The following is a 17790-nucleotide window of genomic DNA, read 5'->3' on the forward strand; positions in this document are numbered from 1 at the left end:
GACCAGCTCAGCCTTGCCATGGTCAGAGACGCTTCTGGTGCCCAGGAGTCGGGAGGCCCTTGAGTATCCCCCCCAACCCCTGGGCATCTCTGTGCAGGGGCAAGGCCCTGGAGGGGGCACTGATATATCACCAAGATCCTCACTCTCAAGCATTCAATATAGAGAACACATTAAGACCTCTTTACACGGAGCTGCTGTTTGTAATTATTGCTCCCTCTGGGATATTCCCCCACTGCTTCCTCCAATCCTGTTTTAAACTGCTCCACTAACAGAGCTCGCCTGGCTTCCCCCAGGGAGACATTCACTGATGCTAATAGAGATATAATTCAAAAACTGCTTGATATACATGCCCTCAATTTTCACCAAGAACCACCTAAGATTCCCAAACATGCAACACAGTCATTGGCCCGTTACAGCTAAACACGGGTGGTGTTAAATACACAGGCTGCTTCTCAGTCAGGTTGTCATCAAGCTGAGCAGTCATGGCATTGTATCATAAGATCAACTCATGGCCAAGTGCAACAGGAAAGAGGCAGTCTGCTAGATGTGATCCCCAGAAGACAACTCCTCAGGAGTCTACATTCCAAGCCTCTCCCAAACTTTTGCAAACAAAGCAAGGAGGTTTGAAAAAAAAAATCCTCCAGGATGGACAAGCCAAGAATCCATGCTGATCAGCTCCAAGCACAGTAACTTCCATCTCTCTGATGTGTCAAGCAGAAAATGGAGGCAAAAACCGGATACCTGATACAAGATTGCCGCAATAAATTGCAACATTACATAAGCAACTGCAGTATGAATTACAGAAAGTGAATTCTGGCTTCCGATGCACTTATTATTCAAGCACTTATTTTCTAGATGGCTCTGGGAGTCACTTAAGTTTTCTGAGATTTAGTGTGTCCTATGGCAAACTGGGGGTACTAATGTCACCTTCTAGAATTGTTAGGAAGAAAAAAGGAAATGAACAAATGTGAAAGCACTTAGTACGTCTTGATGTAGAAAGTAATCAATAAGCTTCACTTCATATATCTTCTCTTTCTTAAAAATCTGACTGTGTCGATTGTGACCATGCTGACATGCTTGTTAAACAAATACAGAGTGCTGGGCAAGTCCGAACTATACTAAAATTAGTAGATAAAAAGAAGTAAACCAGGACCGATTAAAAGAAGTTTAACTTCCTCCAAACTAATAAACTTAATAAAACTTGCCATCTCTAGAGGAACTAATATAAATTGAAAATAGCAGAGGGTCACTTTGATTTTAGAGAATTTTCTAGATTTATAATTAAGACATAAAACTACAGGAAAATTCTCCAAGGCTGGAGAAGTGGAAACCTAGTGTCTCCCAACCCTCTTACTTAATGCAGAAGGAATCAAGGACCAAACAATCGGGCCATCTTGCCCAGAATTCAGAATGCGGGTTTCCCATCCCCTCACCCACCTACCCATACCCCTCCTCCAGCTCAGTGTTCTTGGTCCTGTGTCAACTCACTGAGGTGGGCTAGCCCTCCCACACACTGTCCCTTAAAGATAGTGCCAGACCAACACGCAGGGTGACCCAGCGCCCAGCCTCGGCTTACCAGTCCACCTCACGCATGACTGTGTGCGTGTCTGAGTGTCAAGCAGTCCTCAGGGAGAGCCTGGGGAGTGAGTGCCCTTCACAGATGAGGCAAATCCACTGGCCTTGTATTTGGAGAATGTCCTTAGGGTATGTGGAACGTGTGGGACTCCAGCCATTCAGACTCCCAGGGTGCAGCCTCCGACTCTGTCCACGTCTCCACCTTTCCCCATGCTAACTCCTGACCACAGAAGGCTCCCATTCAACATGAGCTTCTTGAATTAACACGAATGATGTTCAAACCATACACACCCAGATCGATCAATTATACAAAGTATGTAAAAGACCCCATCCATCTCCCTGTCCTTTAATAGGAACTGCAGTTACAATCACAGATACTTTGTGCCTCTTTCTGTGGGGGAGAGCAAGCAGAAAATGGAGAGTGCAAGAAGCCACAGGAGGAAGCAGCAAAAGACAGGCTGGAGGCAGCTCTTCTCTGACGAAGCCCATAGTCCCTGAACAGTGCCCAGCAGGAACCCAGATGGAGAGCACCCCACCTCTCTCTGCAGAAGAACATCAGCACAGCCAGCGCCGCGGCTCACTTGGCTAATCCTCTGCCTTGCGGCACCGGCACCCCAGGTTCTAGTCCTGGTTGGGTCTCCAGATTCTGTCCCGGCTGCTACTCTTCCAGTCTAGCTCTCTGCTGTGGTCTGGGAGTGCAGTGGAGGGTGGCCCAAGTGCTTGGGCCCTGCACCTGCATGGGAGACCAGGAGGAAGCACCTGGCGCCTGACTTCGGATTGGCGCAGCGCCAGCAGTAGCGGTCATTTGTGGGGTGAACCAACAGAAAGGAAGACCTTTCTTTCTGTCTCTCTCTCTCTCACTGTCTAACTCTGCCTGTAAAAAAAAGAAAGAAAGAAAGAAAGAAAGAAAGAAAGAAAGAAAGAAAGAAAGAAAGAAAGAAAGAAAGAAAGAAAGAAGGAAGGAAAGAAAGAACGAACATCAGCACCTCAGGCGGCTTCAGCACCAAGGAGAATCCCTGCCTTGCCCCTGTGGGACAGCAGATGCTATTCCTCCGGGGTGGAGAGAGACAGATGTGCTCTCTGCCAAAGATCTCAATTTATCTTTGGGACAGTTTTAATTGGAAGCCTCCCCTTGCTGCTGCCCACTTTTTCAGAAGTAATTAGAATGCTAATCTATAAGAAAGATGTCTATTAAAAATAAATTAATAATAGATTGTACATTTAGGCTTACAATTTTGAATAATATGACCATCCTATCTTAAAGCAGAAATTCATATATTTTTAATCAGCCTGAGATGTGTTTTCCAATGAACAACTGGTGGCTCATTTTTATTATCCTATAAAGAGACATTGTGGGCAAATGTTTTTAAAAGGATAGAATATGTCCTTAAAGCAGCTCTCTCCGGGAGATCTCCAAGCACCTTCTAAGCATCAGGACTCCCTGCTGTTGTCATGGCGACTACAATGGGGAGAGGGTCTCCATCACTTTCTCCTCACACCCATGAGCCCCCCATCTCAGTCCTAGCAGATGGAAGCAGTGTGGTATAATTAAGGTTCAAATTCCAAATAACCAAGCACCCATGATGCAGAAAACGGGAATTTGTAAAAATAATCTTCAGGAGATAGGTTAATGCATTCAACACAACACTGACAGCTTGTTTTTCAGTGTTCCTTTTCTTGCCTCACATGAAAAATCTAGAATCATGAGGCACACATGAAGCAGTTACTTATGTCTATCTGTGCACCTGTCATGTCAGGGCCTTCAAGGGGGATGAATACATTCTGTTTGACATAAGTCCATGAAGCTTTTCCACAAAAACTTGTTGAGTTTGAAGAAAAAAATCACTGAGTTGTCCTTAAGAAGAGATTTTGGGGCTGGCGCTGTGGCATGGTGGGTAAAGCCTCCACCTGCAGCACCAGCATCTCAAATGGGTGCCGGCTGCTCCATTTCCAATCCAGCTCCCTCCTGATGCTCCTGGGAAAGCAGTGGAAGATGGCCCAAGTGCATGGGCCCCTGCATCCACGTGGGAGACCCGGAAACTCCTGGCTCTTGGCTTTGGATCAGCCCAGCTCTGGCCATTGCAGCCACCTGGGGAGTGAATCAGCAGATGAAAGATAGACATGGCCCCCATGTCATTGTCATCTTGTAATCTTCACACATGCTGTTCCCTCTTCCTGAAATCCTTTCTCCTACAACATACTTTCTCACCTCAACCCTTCAGCTCATAAGCCTGCAGACTCTCCTTCCCCTCACTGAAATTCAGTTCTCTGACTTTTCTTTCTTGCACTGCCCTATGTTTAACTTGTCACTCCTGCTGAACAGAGGCAGGGCCTGAGTTACATGTGACCATGTTGCTGGTGCCTGGAACAGCAGCTGGCCCAGCACAGGTGTTCAATCAAGATATGGTCACATGAGGGATGGAACCTGCCTTTTCTTGGGAGCCGATGAGCAAGGAGACAGAGAGAAGCCTTTCCATGTTTGTCATGCAATGTGATGGGTGCTACATGACAGGGATCCTGCCACAGGGATGCTATCTGGGGAAGATGGAGAAGCTTCAGTTTCAGAGAGGAAGAAGCCCTTGAGGCAAGATTTGAGAGTCACAGACCCCACAGCTCAAGTGGGCACCATTCACACTGCAGTCCACATCAGCTGGAGAAGTGGCATGCCATGGACGGACAGGGACAAAACCCAGAAAATAACACAGCAGAGAGGGGAGGCAAGCAGGTGCCAGGCAGGGGGCAGGGCCAATGTGGAAGCTTCAACCCGGAAGTCATGTTGGGGGACAGCAGGCGTTTCCAGAGAGCAAGTGTGTGTATGGGGGGGAGGGGGAGGGCAGAGTGACTGTAAGTAGGAGAGACACCTGAAAGCCAGGCAGACAGCGGGAACATCTCTCTCTCTCTCTCTCTCTCTCTCTCACACACACACACACACACACACAGTCTTTCCCTCCCATCCAGCAAAAGCTCCTACTCTGGATTCCTGGTCCACTACAGCTCCCCCAGCATCCCCCACTAAATGCCCACACTACCCCAGGGCCCCTGCCACTCGCTCCCATGGCTCTCCTTTGCAGCCCTTCTCACGGTTGTAATTTTGTGTTTGCATCTGTGACTCTCAGATTAAGTTCCTCATGCACCAAACCATAACCTCTGGGAACAAGAACAATGCCTCCCTTTGCTCACCACTGCAGGGGCACCTGTCAAAGCACCTGGCATGGGCTAGAAACTCCACAGTCATGTGCTCTGTGAAGCCTTCTGCCTGCTTCTGCAGAGAATCCGTTGGTGGAGACCATTGGCTGGAGGCCCACCAGGTGCAGTAGTCTTGGGGAGAGAGGACAAGTCCGTGAAATTGAGTTCCACATAGGTTCATGCCCAATACCCCGGCTGGGAAATGTCAAAGTGGGTTCTTCGACCTCTGGTCTGGCTGGCTGCAGACCCCAACCCCCTCACTCACGCGGGAGTCCGAATCCCGTTGAGGAGGTAACTGCCACAAGTGTCTTTCTCTTCATGCTGGCTCCTCCCCTCTATGGCGTCCAGCACCAAGCTCCCTGAATATCTGCAGATGACAAACAGGAAGCTCTCAGAAGCCTGCGAGTCTCCTGAGACGCTGCTTTGGCCCACGGCAGGCCCAGGCGTGGGGCTTCTCCGATGCCTCAGGACCAACCAGTTTTTACAAATTATCAACATCTCCCCATTAGCTGTTGCAATATTAAATTGTGTGACTGGAAATGAATGAATAATCCCACGGGCAAGTGAGGGAGACCAAGTAGCAGGGATTTAATAACAAGTCCTGCCCTCTCTCCAAGCAGAAGATCTCCCTAATTAAATATTAAAAATCTATCCACACAAGCTAGAGCCAAAAATTGCTTTTTCAGCAGCACAGCTTTGAGATGCTGCCTGGAAAGAGAATACCCTCCTGGGACCCGGACAAGCGAGCCAGGGACCCTCCACATCATGAACGCTGCTGGGTGCCACCCGGCTGCCCCAGCCTGGCCACACTTGGCCTCGTGAGGGCCATGACACGTGAGTTGTAGCACATCCACTCTCTGGGTGGGTAAAGAGAGGTTCAAACAGGGGCTATGACTTACCCAAGGCCACTGGGTGCACAAAGATGGGATTTAATTGGTCCTATGTGGTTAAAAAGCTCATGTGAAATAAAGGAGCAGTTACACAGCAATTAGGAATTCATGTGGGTGTGGGTATTTGGCACAATAGTTAAGTCATAGTTTAGGGGCCAGCACTGTGGCACAGCGGGTAAAGCCCCGACCTGAAGCGTCAGCATCTCATATGGGCGCTGGTTCTAGTCCCGGCCGCTCTACTTCCAATCCAGCTCTCTGCTCTGGCCTGGGAAAGCAGTAGGAGATAGCCCAAGTCCTTGCGCCCCTGCACTCACATGGGAGACCCAGAAAAAGCTCCTGGCTCCTGGCTTCAGATCAGTGCAGCTCCGGCCATTGTGGCCATTTGGGAAGTGAACCAGCAGATGGAAGACCTCTCTCTCTGTCTCTACCTCTCTCTGGAACTCTTTCAAATAAATAAAATAAATCTTAAAAAAAAAAAAAGAAGAAGAAGAAGAAGAAGAAGACACAGCTTAGGAAGCTGACGTCCCATATCAGAGGCCTGGGTTTCAGTCCCAGCTCTGCTTCTGATTCCTGTTCCCTGCTAGCATGCACCCTGGGGGACAGCAATGCTGGCTCAAGTAGCTGGATCCCTGCCAATTGAGTGCTGGCTCCTGGCTTCAGCCTGGCCTAGCACTGGTTGTTACAGGCATTTAGGAAGTGAACCAAACATCCATCCATCTCTCTCTCTCTCTCTCTCTCTCTCTCTCTCTAATACAATTAATTAATTAATTAAAACAGTTTTTTTTTAATATTTATTTATTTATTTGAAAGTCAGAGTTACACACAGAGAGAGGAGAGGTCTTCCATCCGATGGTTCACTCCCTAGTTGGCCGCAATGGCCGGAGCTGCGCCAATCCGAAGCCAGGAGCCAGGAGCTTCTTCCAGTTTTCCCACATGGGTGCAGGGGCCCAAGTACTTGGGCCATCTTCCACTGCTTTCCCAGGCCATAGTAGAGAGCTGGATCGGAAGTGGAGCAGCCGGGCCTCGAACTGGCGCCCATACGAGATGCCGGCACTTCAGGTCAGGGCGTTAACCCACTGCATCACAGCACCAGCCCCAATTAAAACAGTTTTAAAACAGAACTCGGAGGCTTTGCCGTTGAGTCAGTCTGCCTTTGACCCCAGCTGTACCATTTACTAAGTCTGTGGCCTTGGGCAGGTGACCTCACACACCCATGAGCCTTGGGTTCTTTGTCTTTAACAGGGGGGCAGTGTGTCACTCCCAGGGGTTCCGGAGGGTTACATGAGATGACACACACAAAGCACTAGGTAAGGGAATGCTTCCAGAATGTCAGCTTCTGGTCTCCTCGACTCAAGCCCTCCTTTGGTGTCTCAGAGTTCCCCTCCCACTCCAGAACGGGAGGCATCCTGCGCCATCCCTGCCTCCAGCCAGCCCACCATTCACCACTGACGGACAGGTTATTCAGCACCAGTTGCACCTCCACTCATTATCTAAGTCTCACAAGGGCCCTGAAAAGCAGGAGTCATCCCCACCATTTCCCAGGTGTTGAACCTGAGATTGATAAACATCCCAGGTTGCCAGGGCGACCGAGGCCTTCAAACCTGAGGCTCTGCACTCTCTCCTGTCCTCTGCAGAGAAGGGGCCCCCAGGGCAGTGCAGGGCAACATGCCATCCCCACACACCCCTGGTGTCTGAGGACAGAAGGGTGCTCCACATTTGTCCTTTATGTTGACTTAGGAACAATCCTTATGGATTTCTTCATGTTTTGTACTGATTGCAGAAAATTTAGAAAATGCACTAGCAGCAAAGAGTATAAAATAGCTATCCATAATCCCAGCTCTCAGATATAATCACTACTAAAATGTTTTCCAATCTCCTAGAGAGAGACAACAAATAAATAGGATAGATGATTGATTGATAGATAATAGACAGATAGACACATAGATTAGATAGGCTGGTGGGTAGATTGATGATGGTGATAGATAGATGATAGATAGGAAGACACGAGGAGATAGAGTAATATAGCTGAGATCAATATTTCCTGCTTTATAACATTTGCTTTTTTTCAACTTGTAGAAATGCTTCTGAGAAATCATTGAAATCTGCTAGGGTTGCCCACATCTCTGATGCTCAGCCATCACCTCCCACCTTCTTGAACCCTGCTTCACTAATCATCACATTTCTGCACATGCTTAATCTCTCCCTCTTAATTACAACTGCCAGGATCTGTTCCCCCCAACACAGCGTCATGAGATAACTAAGAATAGAGGATGGAATTACTGATGAGCGAGAGAAAAAAAAAGTCTCACTTCTAGGAGTCTTGCCGCAGCCTCACAACATTCTTGCTGCCATGGAACCTGGTCTCCAGTCAGGCCCCAGGCCCAACTTGGCCTCCAGCATTCCAAGCAGGAATCACCTGTCGCCCTCCACCAACCCTGCTGAGCCCCCACACACCTGGGGTCACAGGTTTAATTAACTGAGGGGGAGAATCAGGGCTTCCTCCCATGCTCTCACTTGCAGAGAGCAGGGACCCAGTGGAAGGGCTCAGGCCTGAGTGAACCATGCAGGCCACCCTGCCGCCACCTTGCCAGCCAGCAGACGGAGGAAGCAGAGTAGTCAGGTGGGGAGCTGGCCCTGCACAGCCATCCCTGTGAATTCCCAGCAAGCAGGAGGGGCTGGGTGTGCCTCAGGCCTCTTATGATTCACACCAGGCCTCACTGGGTGGGTAACACAAAGCGCAGCTCTCCACCAGCTTCTCCGAACAAAAACAAAACCCAGCTCCGTCCTTTCTTTGGTGTTTGCTGTCCCTAAAGCTCGTGATCCCAGGCTAGCACCTGCCTGGCTCTCTTCTCGGCCTTGTTCCCCAGGTCCCAGCCTCTGGCCACACTGTGGCCTCCTGCCTTCTTCCCTGGGCTCCTGGGAGCGGCTGTGTCCTCTGCCCACAGCGCTGTCCCTCCTCGTCACTGTGTCCATCTCATCCCTCTGGCCCAGTGCCAGGGCTGCCACAGAGGAGTCTTGCAAGTCACGTTTGGGTCTTCCTGTTTAAGTTCCCATGGCAACTCGTCCTTTCCTTTGTAGCACTCAGCTCAACTGTAATTAAAAATGATTCACTTATTATCTGCCTCCACTGCAATATTGAGACTTCCCTAAGGGCAGGAACACCGTATGGCATCGTGGCATGATGAAGCTCCTGGCTCCTGGCTTTCACTGTGGCCATTTGTGGGTGACCCAGTGGATGGAGGATCTCTCTCTGTGTCTGTCCCTCTGTTTCTACTTCTTTTGGCTCTCCCACATGGGTGGCAGGAGCCAAAGCATATGGGCCATCTTCTGCTGCTCTTCCCAGGTGCATTAGCAGGGAGCTAGACTGCAAGTGGGGCAGACAGATTATGAACTGACACCCAAGTGGGATGCCAGTGTTGCAAGCAGCAGCCTGACCCACTATGCCAAGCGCCAGACCCTGAAAAGTGTTTTATTCCACAAAAACAACATCAACACAAACACAACAACAAAACACTGATGGCAGAGTCCCCAGGTCCATCTTCACATGGAAACAAATGGATTCTCCCAACCATCGGCCCACTCAAAATACAGCTTTTAACCAGAACATTAAAATTCTAAAAGCAATTCCTATCTTTAGCTTAAAAAAAAAATAAAGTTATATGGCAATGAAGGGAAAAGTGTGCCTCCTCCCCCTAACCTCCTTACTCCATAATCATAAAATGTGATCCTTCTAGACCAAAAGGGTTTCAGGATGCAAGCTGGGAGGTCTGCAAAGGCGCCCTATAGAGGGCCAGACTTCAAGCTGCTTCTCACTTGGGAGACTTCACCTTCAAAGCTTCCTCTGATCCAGCTTCCGCTTTATGGTGAGCCCCCTGGAGACGCCAATGATGAGAAGCCCGGCTATGTCCTACTGAAGACTTCAGAGATGTTAGGAATCCCAAGCCAGGGCTTCGCTCTGGAGAGTTCCATCAAAGCGTCACTCCAGGCCCAGCAGTCGCCACCCACCACTCATCAGATTAAACAGTTTCTGAGCCCTGTGACCTGCTAATGTATTCACAAACAACTCAGCTAATTAATTCTGGCTCATCCATCCTTGTAAATGATCCAAGTCTTCCAGCTGGTCCTCCAGCTTGTTGCCCCAGCTAATGTTTTGTAGGCCCTCTGTATGTAGCTTGCACCCCACTCACAGCCAAGCAAGGACACTCATTAGGAAGCTGAGCCCCAGGGCCACCCTGACCTGGTGGGGTGGAGAATTCAGTGAGTGCCCGCCTGACTCCAGGCACTCGGTCTGCACAGGGGGTGTCCTGTGCGCCTTTCACTATTGCCACCACGTGCCAGAGGATGCACGAGACTCTCTTAGGCTCGTCATTTGTTAAGCTACAGGGCAAGGACTCAGAATCCCTATGTGACTTCCGGGCTCGCTGCTTACCCCGTTCTGATGTTCAGCTGGGTGGCTCCCCATGACCTGTTGCTCTCTAGTCCTGTGCATGTTAGATTCTCGCTCACAGCTCCAGCATCACCTTTGGCTCTGAGATTCACCGCTTCCTCCCCAGCATCAAGACAGGTGCCTGGCACCTGGGGGGGGCACTCTGCTTATTTGTTCAATGAGTGCATGGCGGTGTGGGAAACACAGTGGGTTGCTAGAAGGATTCATTGGCGTTTAGTCTTGCCACGTGGGGAATCCCATGTGTGACCTTGGATAAGTCCAGCTCCCTCTGGGGACCCCAGGGGCCACACCCATCGATTTTGAGGGCAGGACAAAAGCATCCCTCTGTCACTTGGGTGCTCTGTGACTCACACTTTGCTGCCATATCGAAGGCTGCTCTGATGCCCAAGAAATAGAAACAAAATTGGAAATGGGTGGCAGAGAGCTTGAGCCAAGGGAGGGAACTCTTGAAACTATCTGAGGTCTCTCCTCCTGCCAGCTTGGACAATTCTCTACAAACAATCAAATGCAAAGCACGTAAGAGGAGTGAAGAGGGGAATGTGGTTCCTGACACAGCCAGAAAGACAGCAGAGTGGGCTCAGAGGAGACCTTGGGGTGGTCTCTTGTGACCCCAAAGTCCCTGCATCAAGCAGAGATGAGGTCAGTCTCCTCTACTCGCCATCCTTGTGACCCCAAGGATGTCTCCCAAGGTTTCTGATTCCACTTCCCCTAATGAAATGGGAATGATACTATTTGGCTAACGATAAACTAACAATGTTTGATACTATTTAAAAGCGATGGGAGAAATGAGTGAGAATACAGAAGCAAAGTCCACATCAGAACGTTGTGTGCACAGGGAGAGCCTCAAAGTCACCTCTTCTATTTTCCCCCAGAGCCTCCATTTTCTCCTCTGCAGAATGGGAAGAACAGGACGCCTGCATCACAGGAGCTAAATGAGGTGGAAGGTACTCAGTGGACGTAAGGCACAGATGCCCTGGCCCAGGACCTGTCGGCCTGTCCCATTCGTGGTGTGTGTGATGTGAACAGAAGCACACACTTCAGCACACACCTGATTCTGTTCAGGGCATCCTGTCTCCTCCATGCTGCTGGGGATCCCCAAATAAAATTCTCTCCTGTTTCTGGACTATCACAAAGTACATAAAAGTCACTTGGAAAAACATGGCATAAGACAGGGGAAGGAGCCTATTAAATAGGGACTGAAGACTCAGGCAGGCAATATGAATGAGTGATGATGAGTAACAATTGCCACTCGGTCTGGTGTTGGAAAGGCAATAGGGAGTAGTGGGGACTATGGCTTGCTGAAGAACATAGGTCCTGTTTAAATCAAGCAGCCACTCCCTCAGCTCCAGCCAATTGCTGCCATGGGTGAATGCGTGCTGGCATGGCCATAATTTCAGATTTCTAAAGGGAATCCAAAAAGTCTATATTGTTTGTGAAATAAATGTTGACATAATTCACATTTAAAAGAAATTAAACAGTGCCCTGTGTGATACCAGATGGTCATTTCTGAACTAACCTGTCAAGTTACAGAATCAGCCACTAAGTTAGCAAAATACTTCCCAGATTGTGCCTTGGCACCTGCCACAGAACTCTTAGCTCCATGGAGCACTACCCACTGTTAGCAAATAATGAGCATTTACTGAGCACCTATGATGGGCAAAGTGAATAGTGGATATCATGGGGGGACTGAGAGGCCAAAAATAAGAGCAAGATCAAGGTAAGCACAAGACGCCCTCTGCCCCTACCTCACCTCCCTACACGAAAACTGCAGCATCCAAACGTAGATTTTAATACCTACTGGGTGACTGGCAGAGACAAAAGTGCTTCTAGACTGTGCATGGAGGGAGCGTTCTGTGTAGTGGTCTTGGAGAATTGCCCAGAAGAGTTAACATTTAATCCAGGTGGAAAGTGAGAAATGGCTGTTGGACCGGACAGTTAAGACACTGCTGGGGCCATCTGCATCCCATATAGGAGTGCCTGGGTTTAAGTCCCGACTCTGCTTCTGATTCCAGCTTCCTGCCAAAGTGCACCTTTGGAGGCCACAGGTTCAAGTAATGGGCTCTTGTCACCCACATGGGAGACTGGATTGAACTCCCAGCTCCTGGTTTCAGCCTGGCCTAGCCCTGGCCGCTGCCGGCATTTGGAGAGTGAACTAGTAGATGGAAAATAGTATCTATTTTTTCTCTCTCTCTCTTGTTCTCTTCCTCTCTCTCTCTCTCTCTCTCAAATAAATAAAATACATAAACCATAAAAATGTTTTTAGAAGTCCAGGTCAGCTGATCCCACCCTCTGGTAGAGACAGGGGTCTGTGCGCAGCAGATGCTGGGGCTGCTGCCAAGGACCCATGACAGAGCCATGCTGGGCAGGTGCACCGGGCCCCCTCCACAGCTCGGTGCCATCCAGGGAGCATGGGCTTTATGCTGAAGGCTCCTTGGCAGGAAGCCAGCAGGCTGTAGAGGGGTGAAGATGAGGGGAAGGGACCCCTTGTCCTCCCCAGGAGAAGGAGACTGGGCCCTGGCCCAGAGCTCCCTCCAGGCTTCACTCTTCACCTCTTGTTTTCCAATCCAGTCCACACAATCTGCTAGTATTTAAAACAGACTTCAACGGGACAGAGCCCCCAACAGCCCGGTGCCGGCTGCGTTTCCTCCGGGGTGGAGGGGCCGCCTTCATGGTAATGATCTGGGTCCTGAAACAGTTCCAAGAGGCAGCAGGACATTGAAACAAGTGGTATTTCCTCTTTTTATGATGGTTTCATTTTACATGTTTATTGGTTCTCCACTGATTGCTCCCGGGCTCTCTGACGGGATGTGAGATGCGCTGACATTTATAGAAATCAATACATTAATAAATCACGAAGTTCATAATGTCTGATTTGCTTCTAAATGAGACAGAACTATTATCACCATAAAGTTGCACATAAAATATGCCCAATTGTGATGTATTGTGTAGTCTAATCAAAGGCATTTGAGTGAATAACCTTTCCCCCAAAGAAGGAAACAATCAAAGCTGAATAACTTCATTAATAATTCAAGGTGTGTCTGCCAAGGCTTCATTTATTAAGTGCATAGTTAGCAGGCTTCGGAGCCAAGTTCTGGAGAGGACGGCACCTTAGCACCTTGTCCCACCTCGGGCAAGCGGACACATTTCTCAGGTGGGCTGACCACCCATCTTGCACTTGGCAGTGCGTGTTCCAAGTGAGGGCAACGTCCAGCTGCCTTCACCAGCTAGGGAATGGACCAAAACAATATTCCCATTCTCCGTCTGGATTACCAAGGGCAGAGGACATGGAGCCGTGGAACAACTCTAGGAGGAATGAGGCAGGAAACGTTCTGTCTTGGCTTCTGGTGTTTCCACCCGCAGACAGCCCGCCCTGTTCCATGCAAGGCACTCTCCAAACTGAGGTGGCAATGCTCTTTCATGCAATGCCCCGGATCTGCTTGTGGCTATCACAGCAGAAAGTCTTCCTATACAGGAAGCAGCGCATTTAATTAACCAGATCCGGCAGAAAAGGCTTGTGACCTAGATAATCTGAAAGGCACATCTGCTGGGTTTCTACTGTTGAGAATGACCCTGACAGTCAGAGTCAGAGCACACGGGAAGATGGCAGGAGCATTGTTGAGCACCTACTGAATGCACAGAGCACTTTGCGTATATTATCTCTGATAGATTTACGGCCCAAGAAGTATATGCCTACAGCTTGAATTAGTATCATAACCATATACCTCCTAGGGACAGAGAAATGATGAGATCAATTTTAAAACTATTACCGCGCTCTCTGAGCTCACCAAGACAGGCACTTAATTCAAGGGCGCATTAATACTGAATCCAGCAAAAACTCACTTGGCCAACTTCCATTCCTTCCTGTTTGTGACTGTGTGATATGATAAATGGAGGTTTGTGTTCACACTAACAACAAAGAAAGGGTTTATTAGCTTGGATTACAGGGGCTAATCCTACCCTGTGAAAGTGCTTTCTGGGCCTCTAGCACACTAATTGGGAGAGTTAACCACATGCCAGCTATTCCAACACAGCAGTGACAGTACCACAGAGCAGAGTCATACCAGGGGATTGTCCTGCCTGAAACATAATCACGTCACTTCATCTGTTGGCACTGTCAGCTTGAACTTGGAGAACGGCATCCCTCGAGAGCCAGTCGTCACATATTTGTTATCGCACCCCCTCCACGGGGGGAAAAAACCCTACTTCTCCACTGGAAACCATCACTTAGCAAGGTGTCCAATCACCTTCCTAGCAGTGAACTACTCATCGGTAAGCAGCAGCCTGGAATGTGGCCCTTCTCACCTAGATCCAGGGACTAGAAAATTCCATGCTAACCTCAGATAAACCCTACTCAGGTGGCAATTTCACTTTTCCCTTAAGCAATTCCTTCCTCTCTCTCTCTCTGCAGCTTCACTTTCCGATCTTCCAACTGAAAGTGTCCTTCCTCCTTGGAAGCTCATTTCAGGACCTGTTGAGAGGGATCACAAAATCCCATTCACCTGGTCCTCCTAGTTCCTGCAGGATGTTCTGTGCCCACAGGCCCTCTCTTCCCAGCACAGGTCCAAGGTTAACTGCTGTCTCCTTGTGCTGGCGCTTCTGGGCGATGTCTTGCTGAGTGCAAAGGAGAAAACAGTGGGAGGTTTCTCTACTGCGGGTTTCCTTGGGCTAATTGTGTTGGACTACCCAAGAGCTGCAGAGATCACTGGAGTTCCCAACATAAATCAAACACTTTCACCCCTGGGGGACTTTGCCAGGCAAAACAGTCCACTCTAAATAGTATCCAGAGATTTCTTCCAATGCCGGAAGTGCTGCCAGGACCTGACAGCTCTACCTGGCAGCCTGGCCAGGGGCTCAGCCGGGCTAGGAGGCTGCTCAGGAGGCCAGGGCACAGGAGAGTCCCTAAACTGTGTGTTCTGCATCTTGTCCTGAAACTCCTCTTAGAGCTCCTTCTTGCCCCAACCAGGAATCCAGATAATGCTTTTCCCAGCCATTTCTTTGCTTTCCCAATCTTGGTGAAAAACACACGAATGTGACACTGTCACACAGTAAACAAAATTGACTTACATCACAATCAGAGTAGTGATGTGGTGGGCTTGTAATAGTTGTGTTACCTTTCTGACAGCTGATTTCCAACACCACGCCCTCCTGAGAAGCTGCCCAAAGGACATTTGACACATGACCGCTTAGACGCTGATCTAAAAACCACCCCAGTTGAGAGAGACAGAGCAGTGAACTGAAACACATTGTATATTGAGCCTTGAAAATCTTCCATCTAATGAAATAGCAGCACTCAAAAGATTTTTTTTTTTTTTGGGTAGGACTCTGCTTTTTTCAGAGCATTTTCAGTTCTAAGGTGTAAATGAAAGAAATGTATGAATTCAATTTTGCTTAAAAGGGGCAGCAGGGGTTTCAAGATTAAGAGAACAGATGCTTGAAGCAAAACATGATTTGAGTTTTATTGAACCAAGAAGACTGAAAAAATATCTGGAACACTCAGAAAATCTTTATCAAGGCTCAGCTCAGCACTCCCGGGACTCATGGTTAAGTACATAACATTCAGAGTGGATGAGTTGTGTGCACTGTGTGTGTCTAAGTGGGTTTAAGACTCACCCTACACCTCCGCTCCAGGGATCTTAAGCTTGAAGGCTTCAGCATCTAATGAGACATTTTTCCCCCTCGGCTCCAGGAAGCATCATCAAGGATCTTCACGCCGGATTACAATGGGGGAAGTTGTCAGTCAGTACTAAATTCATCCACAGCAAACCAATCTACCATGTTTAAAGGGACAGCAAAGATTACATTTTCAAAAGTCAACATGCCGTCATGAATATGGTCTCTAATGGAACTAACGCAGTTTAGGCAACATTGACGATGAGCCACTGGAAATCCAAGAAAAAACTATTTCAAGAGATAGCACAACATTCTGTGCTTGTCATGCATCCTGCCATGCAAATTATCTGCACTCAAATATGTTGTGCTCATTTAAATTCCCCTCTGGGCACAGTTTTCATAACACCCCACAAGTTTTGGTATGTTGTATTTTCATTATGCTTCAGTTCAAGATGCTTTCTAATTTCCAAGAAATTGCTTTTTTGATGCATGGGTTACATAGAAATTGGAACTGTGTTGCTTGATTTCCAAACATTTCAAAATTTTCTGGTTTTCTTTTTGCTGTTGTTATCTTGCTTAATTCTACTCTGGACAGAACTATTCTGGTTGACTTTGATTCTTTGAGCTTTGTTAAAGTTGCCTTTATGGTTTAGGATTTGGTAAATGTCTCTGTGCACAACGTATAGTATTCTATGATTATTGAGTACCAAACTCTCTGTGAGTTTGCATCCAAGTCCAAGTTTGTTTGTTGTGTTTCTAAGATCTCCTATACCCTTGTTGATTTTTTTTCTGCTTGTTTTATCAATAACTAAGAGAGGTGCTTTTAAATCTCCAATGATTATTGTGAACTTATTTCCTCTCTTTAGTTCTGCCAGTCTTCGCTTTAGCTGTATTTTAAGCTATATTATCAGTGCATACTAATTTAGAATTGCTCCCCCTTCCTAGTGGGTAGACTCCTGTGCTATGAAAACTTCCTGTTTAGCAAAGCTTCTTGACCTTTAATTCCTGCTTTGTGGGATATGAAGATAGCCTTGTCACCTTTTCTTGATTTGTGCTTGCATGGTATGTCCTTGTCTTCTATTTTGCTTCTACCCTTCCTGTGGCCTTATGCTTGCACGCAGCAGTTAGTTACGGTTTGCTTTCCCTCTGATGGTTTTTATCTTACAGTAAAGATTTTCTATTTGTGTATTTCAGCAGCTTTACCATGTGGTTGTGTTTTTTCTGTTTGGGGTTTGTGGTGCTTTTGAATATGTGGCTTGATATATTTCACCCATATTTTAAAATTCTAATTCATTATCTCATTTTTTTAAGGTTTTCGTTTATTTATATGAGAGGCAGAGTTACAGACAGAGAGGGAGACACAGAAAGAGAGGTCTTCCACCCTCTGCTTCATTCACAAAATGACTGCAATGGCCAGAGCTGGGCCGATCTGAAGCCAGGAGTCAGGGACTTCTTCCAGGTTCCCCACGCAGGTACAAGGGCCCAAACACTTAGGCCATCTTCTGCTGCTTTCCCAGGCCATTAGCAGAGAGCTGGATTGGAAGAGGGGAAGCCAGGACACAAACTGGCATCCACATGGGATGCCAGTGCTGCAGGCAGAGGCCCAGCCCACTATACCACAGCGCCAGTTCCTTCATTATCTCTTAAAATACTGTTTCATCATCATTATTCCTCTTCCAATTATATATGTTAGAATTCTTCATAATGTCCCATAGATCTCTTGTGCTCCTCTCTGTATTTTTCATTCTTTCTCTCTCTATGCAAAAGTCTATATATTTTTCTATTGACCTATCTACCAACTCAATAATTTTCTCTGCATCTTTGTCTAACCTGCTATTAAATGAGTCTATATAGTTGTTAATTCAGGGTAATATATTTTCCAACTCTAGATTTTAATTAACTTTTTGTATATGAAGCTGGTGGAATTCTCATTATTTTTGTCTATTTTCTTGAGCATATGTTCACCATTATCTTAAAGCTCAAGCCTGATTAGTCCGATACCGGGGTCACCTGTAGATCTATTACTACAGTCAACCTTTCCTCTTGGTCCCGCCTCTTCATATGCCTGGCAAATTGTCATTG

The 17790-nt window shown here is 47.7% G+C and overlaps 1 protein-coding gene across 5 annotated transcripts in view; it reads left to right on the top strand.

Annotated features, from left to right (window-relative positions):
• Window positions 1-17790, top strand: part of KCNIP1 (potassium voltage-gated channel interacting protein 1) — a 331932-nt gene that overhangs the window by 291621 nt on the left and 22521 nt on the right. Inside the window, exon 1 of one of the 5 annotated variants that reach the window (XM_051843590.2) lies at window positions 17037-17180. The exons of the other annotated variants lie outside the window; for them this stretch is intronic. The gene's annotated coding sequence lies outside the window, so the exon portion shown is untranslated. Of the gene's footprint in view, window positions 1-17036; window positions 17181-17790 lie in introns of those variants that run through there. 5 annotated transcript variants of the gene reach the window in all.

Source organism: Oryctolagus cuniculus, chromosome 6, assembly GCF_964237555.1.
Source record: "Oryctolagus cuniculus chromosome 6, mOryCun1.1, whole genome shotgun sequence".
In the NCBI taxonomy this organism is placed as follows: domain Eukaryota; kingdom Metazoa; phylum Chordata; class Mammalia; order Lagomorpha; family Leporidae; genus Oryctolagus; species Oryctolagus cuniculus.